General features: G+C 42.9%; 1 pseudogene; it reads right to left on the bottom strand.

Moving 5' to 3' along the window:
• Positions 1–678: 678 nt before the first annotated feature.
• LOC103596337 overlaps positions 679–8,851 on the bottom strand; it is a 20,326-nt pseudogene continuing 12,153 nt past the window's right edge.

The raw sequence follows: 8,851 nt of genomic DNA, 5'->3' as shown, positions 1-8,851 counted from the left end.
GACTATAAAGTGCTCATGGATTTACTTGTATTATCAATATTTCATACCCATATATACATGTGTGATCTTATCTTTATTAATCTGTCATGTATAACATGGGTGTATAGCTAGATCAAGGGTTTTGGATTTTTTTTTTGCAATATTTATATTAAATCAAAAAGAAATTCTCATATCTACCAAAATTTTTGTCAGCAAAATCAAGATAAAATGGAGCTCACAATGGAAGGGTTCAATGCAGAGCTTTCAGCTGAAGTTTTAATAATGTGATGGGATAAAAGCCAGATCTCAGGATATTAAGGAATACGTGAGTAGTGAGAAAATGCGGGGTCAATGTAAGTCACACATTTAAAATCTAGCAGAGACCCAGCTTTACCTCCAGGCTGATCCCCTCACTGATGGGTTAAGATAAATCTTTATTTGCAAGAGAGTCATGCTGATACTTTTTGTGGAATTACATTCTATTAGTCTGCTTGGCTACCTTAACAAAATGTTGTAAGGGCCAGACCATGGCCCACTTGGGAGAGTGTGGTGCTGATAACACCAAGGCCACAGGTTTGGATCCTTATATAGGGATGGCCGATTAGCTCACCTGGGAGAGCGTGGTGCTGACAACACCAAGTCAAGGGTTAAGATCCCGTTACTGGTCATTTAAAAAAAAAATGTCATAGACTGGGTGGTTTGAACAACAGAACTTTATTTCTCACAGTTCAGGAGGCTGGGAAGTCCAAGATCAAGGTGCCAGCGGGGTTTGTTTCTGCTTCAGGATTTTCTTCTCAGCCTAGATGTAGATGGCTCCTGTCTCACTATGTCCTCACATGGTGGAGAGAGAGTTCTGATGTCTCCTCCTCTTCTTATGAGGGTGCAGCCCTATGAGATCAGGACACCATGCGTATATCCTCGTTTAATCTTTAACAGCTCCTCACAGGTCCTCTCTCCAGATACAGTCACACTGGGGGTTAGGGTTTCAACATACAGTTCAGCCCATAGTATGAGAGTACTTCAAAAAGATCATGGAAAAATGAAATTAAAAGATAATACAAATCCTTCCATGAAGGTTTTGAAATACTATTATATATATATATATGTGTGTGTGTGTGTGTGTGTGTGTGTGTGTGTGTACAATTATATATATATATATATATATATAAATTGTACGATTATATATATATAATTTGTACGATTATATATATATAATTTGATGGTTTAGGAGATCCCATTGGGACTCAACTTCCAGAGTGAAATAAACTTTGTTGCTGAAATAAGTGCACTTCTCAGGTCAGTTAATCCAGGAACATCTTTTCTTGGCTCCTGGAGTGGATCCCAAGTGGTCACAGAATTTATCTTCCTGGACTCTGCCCCCTCCCACACCATCCCATGATTTTTGTTTTTGTTTCTGGTCCTTAGACAAGTTTGTTTCTGGTTCTGTTCAGTAAGTTCAGTAAGTCACCCCCCAGTGGTTGCAGCAATGATTAGGATCCTGGCTTTATGTTCTAACCCTTCTGTGATCTTGTAGCATGATAACAGGGTCTATTCTCTGCCACGTGAGATACAAGAAAGAACTGGGTTAATAATCTTGTTTGCCTATTTAAAAGCTCAAATCAATTTTTAAAAATCTTTCATGCACACTGGAAAGGAAACTGGTTCCTTGATGTAAGCACTGGCTCTTCTCTAAGCTTTAATCTATAGAAAGTTAGTCTGCAACAAAGGAGGGCTGTCTCAGGGTGTTTGTGGAAAGGACTGCACTAGATGCCTCTAACTATTGATACCTCAAGGAACAGATTTGTGACTCTGGACTTCCAAGCTGATGTTGCTCAGACAACTGTCGGGATCAGGGACTGAGTCAGGTTTCCCAGAACTCTTACCAGTGGTTCTCAACTGGTGGTGATTTTGTGTCCGGGGAGCATTTGGCAATGTCTGGAGACATTTTGGGTTGTCACAACTGAGGATAGGGTTGCTACTGTCATCTAATGGGAAGAGTGCAGACATGCTGCTTAATACCCTGTATGGCACAGGACAATACCCATGACAAGTAATTATTTGGCCCCAAATATCAGTAGTGCCGAGCTCGAGAAACCCTGCCGTAGAGCTATGTGCCTCTGTTGAGCCATTGATCAAGAAATTTAAAATTCTGTAAGGATTGGTGTTAACTTGTAAAATGCAAATGATTTCTTATTGTTGTGATAAAGTATACATAACATAAAATGTATCATTTTAACCGTTTTTAGTGTAGAATTTAGCAACATTGTTGTACAAGCAACACTACCATCCTTCTCCAGAGCTCTTTCATCATGTGAAACAGAATCTCTGTCCCCATTAAACAGAAACTCTCCATTCTTCTCTCCAAGTCCCTGGTAACCACTCTTCCATTTTCTGTCTCTATGAATTTGACTGTTCTAAGAACCTCATATAAGTGGTATCATACAATATTGCCTTTTTGTAACCGGCTTAATTCACTTAGCATAATGTCCTCAATGTCCTTCCACATTGTAGCATCTGTCAGAACTTCCATCTTTTTCAAGGCTGATAATATTCCACTGTTTGCATGCACCACATTTTGCTCATCCATTCACCTGTCAATGGACATGTTGGTGCTTATTGTAGCATCTGTCAGAACTTCCATCTTTTTCAAGGCTGATAATATTACACTGTTTGCATGCACCACATTTTGCTCATCCATTCACCTGTCAATGGACATGTTGGTGCTTCTGTCTTTTGGCTGTTTGTGAATAATGATGCTATAAACATGGGTATATGAATATTTCTTTGAGATCCTTTCAATTCTTTTGGGAACGTAGCCAGCAGTGACATTGCTGGATCATATGGTAATTCTTTTTTTTTTTTTTTTTTTTGAGAAAAACTGCTCTACTGTTTTTGACAGAAGCTTTATCATTTCACATTTCCACCAGCAGTGCACAAGGGCTCCAATTTCTCCACATCCTCACCAACACTTGTTATTTTCTGGGTTTTATTGTTTGTTTTTATATACAGTAGCTATCTTAATGGGTGGTATCTCATTGAGGTTTTGGTCGGAATCTCCTCAATGATTAGTGACATTAAGCATCTTCATGTGACTATCAGTCACTTGTATGTCTCCTTTGAGAATGTCAGTTCAAGTCCTTTGCCAGATTTTTTTTTAATAACTCTTTAATCAATATGCACATAAGGAGAATAAAGGGCAGCACCAGGCTGACTGGGAAAGGGAGCAAGGTTTCCTCCCTTTGTCCCAGTGTCTGCTTGGCACAGTTCTGAGATCACACACACACGTGGAGGTGAGTTGGGAAGGAGAATAAGGGAGATAACCGAAAAGACAAAGATAAAGGCAGAGAGGCAAGGGCTTGCAGTAGCCTCAGTCAGTGCACTCCAACACACTCACTCAGTGCGAGGTCCCAGCAGTGTTCAACCCCATGCTTCTTGAAATGCTCACGAACCATGTTCTCTGTAGCGCACTTTGAACTTCATCTCTCCAAAACTCCGGTCTTTGGCTGTACCCTCCCAGACTAGGACACATTTGTTGGTTTTCTTCACAGATTCCTCATCAGATTCGTCATAATCATCTCCCTTCGTGTTAGATGTTTGTTCATCCCACCTTATCTGATGCAGCATAAGATGCTTAAACTTCTTCTGGGCCTTGGGCCCCAATTCCACTGCTGCCACACTGACGTCCTTGTGCAGTGCCACCCCCCCTGTCAGGTACAGTTGCCCAGCATTGGCCTCAATTTTGAACTTCACTGGGTTCCTCAAATTTCGAACTCTGTATACAGATATGTGTACCCCTGTGAAATGTCTTCTTTAAGCTTTTTAATTTTCTTCACCTTTCTCTGTTCTGCTGGAAGTCTTCAAGCAGCATTGGTCTCTTCACGCATTTTCTGTCTTTCTGCCATGTGAGCTCTGACATGGGCTTCTACCTTTGTGGGGTCTTGAACAGCTTCTGTTCCTAATACTTGCATCAAATTAGAAATTCTCACTTTCGGTTCTGGAGAAGGCATCAGGCCCAGCCTGACTTTCTGTTGTAATTCCTCTGTGTTCCCTCCTTGTTTGCCTCTGAAGTTTCTTCTGTTCTTTCTTGGTAAGATATACCCACAGAGTAACTGGTGCGTCATTGTCAACTGGAGGATTCAGCTGGGCTGGATTTTCAACAAGATTTATAATTCCAAAATAATCTCCTCTCTCGGGATTTTGCTCTGTAAGGTCAAAGCTATTGGGGATGATGTAAGAATCCCACCCCTCAATTTCAGGGATATCTCCTTCCTTTAACTCCTTCTTAGGAGTAATGAGGGCAAGCCTAGCTGAAGTATGGATGCCTGTTTTTCGAGCTGCCTGTGAGATCTCTGCCTGCAGCTTCTCTAGTTGAGCCTTTGTCCACAATCATTGAGCAATCTTCTCAAATTTGCCCTTGTTGTGGAATTTAAAAATACATCTCTGGTGCTGGGAAGGGGCAGTTGAGACTCAGGGAACAAAAAAGGCATTGGATTCCATGTCTTCTGATGGCTTTTTTTTCAGCTGTTGCTTGAACTCACGACAGCACAAATATTGGCCTTTCAAGTAGGCATGTGGTGTGTCAGCTCAGTCGCCTTGCCTGTTGCATCTACAGTGCTACCTTGCCCATCTAGGATCAGTGGTGCACGTTTAGTCTGATCTTTTAATTCCGCCTTCAGGGGAGCAATGCCCACAGCATGGAGATTAGCCAGGCCCACCATGTTGGCATTGCCAATGAGCCCTGGCTTCAGTGCCAGCTGTGCTTGGATTTGGGCTTGTCTTTCACCTGCTTTCCTTGTTTTCTCGATGGCATCATTCATGAAAGTGGCAGCCTGGGAGGGCTGAATCATATTGCCAATCGGAAGTCGCTCTAGTTGTGAGGAAGAAGGAGTCTTTGGCTGAGGCATAGGGGGGGCTGATGAAGCTCGGCTGTTTTTTCCTCTCCTCAATTTGTCGTGTTGCTGCCTCCATCATCATCTTTCACCTGCTTTCCTTGTTTTCTCGATGGCATCATTCATGAAAGTGGCAGCCTGGGAGGGCTGAATCATATTGCCAATCGGAAGTCGCTCTGGTTGTGAGGAAGAAGGAGTCTTTGGCTGATGAAGCTCGGCTGTTTTTTCCTCTCCTCAATTTGTCGTGTTGCTGCCTCCATCATCTGTTTGATCTGGAGCTTAGTGAGTATGCCAGGGCTCTCTGATGGAAGCCCAGGGATCACCTCTGGCTCTTCTTCCACCTCCTCAAAACGGGGCATTCATCGCTTCTTTACTCCTGATGATTCTTTGCAGATCTCAGAGACATCACCAAATACCTCCTTTAGCTCTCATTTTCTGCTCCTGTCACTGCTAGACTCGGGATGCCTAGAGCTTTGGCCTTCCTCCACAGCCTCAGTTTGTCCACAAATCAGAGAGTAGAATCATCAAGAGAAAGTTTCAGATGGTCGGCTGCCTTCTTCTTGCCCATGCCCTTCCCCACACAGTTCAATGCTGCTGTGACACTGTGGGTTCTGAGAAACCCAGGACCTCTTTACTGTCTTCTCTATCCAGGGTGGGAGCTCATCCATCTCCCTCTTACACAGTGGCACTTTTCAGTATTTGTGGGGGGATGCTGGTGGCACTTTTAGGTGGAATTGAGGTACAGCCTTTGAATCTTGATCTCATTGACTGCTTGCATACAAGGACATACTTTGTCACATACTGTGTGCTGGACACACAGCTGCCCTCCAGGTGCAACAAATCATCAGAGGTCCAGTCATCAATTTTCTGAGGCTGGGAAATCCAAAGTCCATCTGGTGGTGGCAAAAGTGACTCAGGGGTCTCACATTGCAAGATAATGGAAGCACAGAGAGCAGAGTGCACACGCACATGAGAGAGAGAGAGAGACAGACTCTCATTTTCTTTTAAAGCCCTCAGAGCCATGCCCCTGACAACCATTTTTAATCCATTCATTCTGCACAGTCCTACAATCCAATAACCTTTTCAAGGTTTCCCCTTATAATTACCGTAATAGGAGTTCTCACCCTGTTAACAGTCACAGTGGGGGCTAAGTTTCTAATACATAAAACTTGGGGGATACAATTCAAGCTTCACTGAGTTTTAGGGTTACATAATTCAACCCACTATATTCTGCCCCTGGCCTGCCAAAACTCATGTCCTTTTCACATGCAAATACATTCATTTCATCCCCAAAGTCTCATTTCGGCTCAGAAGTCCAAACTTCAAGGTCCTATCTGTGAAATCCATACAAGTTATCTACTTCCAAGATACAATGGTGGGACAAACATAGGGTACATATTACCATTCCAAAAGGGAGAAATAGTCCAAAAGAAAGGGATAACAGGTCCCAAATAAGTCCAAACACCAGCAGGACAAGCATCAAATCTCAAAGCTGGCAAATCAGGTACCTTGACTCCATGTTTGACATCCTCTGCACACTGGTGAGGGGGTTGTATCCCCCAAGTCCTCTGGCAGCTCCACTCCTATGGCTTTCCTGATCTCAGGTGATGTTTTAGCTCTCTCAGGCTGGTGCTGCATCCTGGTAGCTCCACAGGTCTGGGGTCTCCATGGCAGTCCCGCTCTCATGGCTCCACTAGGCATGGAGCTGATGGAGTTTCTCTGCTGCAACTCCGACCCCACGTTTTCACTCGGCATTGCTCTAGTGAAGGTTGTCTGCTATGACTCCATCCCTGTGACAGATCTCTTCCTGGGCCCCCGACTTTTCCATACATCCATTGAAATCTGGGCAGAGGCTCCCAAACCTCCACAGCTCAAGCATTCTGTCAGCCTGCAGACCTAACACCATGTGGATGCCACCAAGGCTTCTGGCTTGTATCTTCCAAAGCTGTATGTCCAGCCACACCTGGGACCAAGTTAGCCACAGCAGGAGCAGACAAAGCAGCTAGGGTGCTAGAAGCAGCTTCATGAGGTGGCCCTGAGCAGTGAGCCCATGGAGGGATCCTCAAGCCAGTTCCCCAAGACCATTTTTTCTCCCTAGATCTTTGGACCTGAAATGGAAGGGTTGCCCACAGAGGCTTCTGCAATGCCTTCAGGGCCTTTTTCTCCTTCTCTTGGTAATCCCTTTCTTTTGCACTAATCTTCTTAGTACCATTGAATTTTCCTTCTGAAAGTGCACTCTGCTTCTCTACCACATGGCCAGGGGGCAAATTTTCCAAATCTTTGTACTCTGCTTCTCTTTTAAATTCTGGCTTTATGTCCTGCCTTTGCCACCATAACTCAGAGCAGGCTGTTACCATAGCCATGAAGCTTCCTTAATGCTTTGCTCCTTAGAAATTTCTTCCACCAGATACTCTGGTTCACAACTCCTAAGTTCCAATTTCCACAAAGTCCTAGGGCATGGACACAATGCAGCCAAGCTCCATGCCAGTTCACAACAAGAGTATTATTTGCCCGTTTCCAAAAAGTTCGTACTTACTTCTATCTCAGACCTCCTTAGAATGGTCTTTACAGTCCATATTTCTATCAACATTCTGCTCACCACCATGTAACCAGTCTCTAAGACATTCCAAACTTTCCCCAGTCTTTTTTTCTTCTTCTCAGTCATCCAAACTTCTCTAACCTTTGCCTAATACCCAGTTCCAAAGCTGCTTCCACATTTTCAAGTATTTGTTATAAGCAACACCTCACTCTCAGTACCAACTTTCTGTATTACTCCATTTTATGTCACTATAACAGAATACCTGAAACTGGGTGATTTATAAAGAAAAACAACATTTATTGCTTACGAAACTGGGTGATTTATAAGGAAAAACAGCATTTATTGCTTACAGTTTCTGAGGCTAGGAAGTCCAAAGTCTATCTGGTTATGGCAACAGTGACTCAGGGGTCTCACAGTGTAAGATGGTGGAAGCAGAGAGAGCAGAGTGAGAGAGCCTTTGCCAGTTTTTGAATCAGATCATTTGTGTGTTTGTTGTTGTTGTTGAGTTTTAGGAATATTCTGGATATTAATTAATTAATCCATTATCACATACATGATTTGCAAATATTTTCTCCCATTGGATTGATTGCCTATGATTCTACTGATAGTGTATTTTGATGCACAGATTTTTAAAATTTTCATAAAGTCCAATTTGCTTGTTTTTCTCCTTTGTTGTCTGTGCCCTTGGTGTCATACCCAATAAATCATTACCAAATTCAATGTTATGAAGATTTTGCCCTATTTTTCTTTTAAGAGTTTTAGGTCTCACACTAGATCTATGGGAAGTCCAAAGTCTATCTGGTTATGGCAACAGTGACTCAGGGGTCTCACAGTGTAAGATAGTGGAAGCAGAGAGAGTAGAGTGAGAGAGCCTTTGCCAGTTTTTGAATCAGATCATTTGTGTGTTTGTTGTTGTTGAGTTTTAGGAATATTCTGGATATTAATTAATTAATCCATTATCACATACATGATTTGCAAATATTTTCTCCCATTGGATAGATTGCCTATGATTCTACTGATAGTGTATTTTGATGCACAGATTTTTAAAATTTTCATGAAGTCCAATTTGCTTGTTTTTCTCCCTTGTTGTCTGTGCCCTTGGTGTCATACCCAATAAATCATTACCAAATTCCATGTTATGAAGATTTTGCCCTATTTTTCTTTTAAGAGTTTTAGGTCTCACACTAGATCTATGTGCAGCCATCTTTGTCTTGTTTCCTCTTGCTCCTCATCACTCAGACCCTGGCTAATGCTGAGCACCATCAGCACATGTCATATCAGTAATGCCCATGGCAAGAGGCCTCTCAGCATGCTGGCACAACTCTGCTCCACATCATGTTGGGATCTTCCACCAGAGGGTCAAAGAAGGCTGTAGTCTGCACAAGGGATGGCCCTCCTGCCTCAGGGGTGACACAGGAGTCCATCCCAGTGCTCAGGGCTGGGA

This window comes from Galeopterus variegatus, unplaced genomic scaffold, assembly GCF_000696425.1.
Source record: "Galeopterus variegatus unplaced genomic scaffold, G_variegatus-3.0.2 Scaffold1987, whole genome shotgun sequence".
NCBI classification, from domain to species: domain Eukaryota; kingdom Metazoa; phylum Chordata; class Mammalia; order Dermoptera; family Cynocephalidae; genus Galeopterus; species Galeopterus variegatus.
This window is presented reverse-complemented; position numbering and strand designations above follow the sequence as displayed.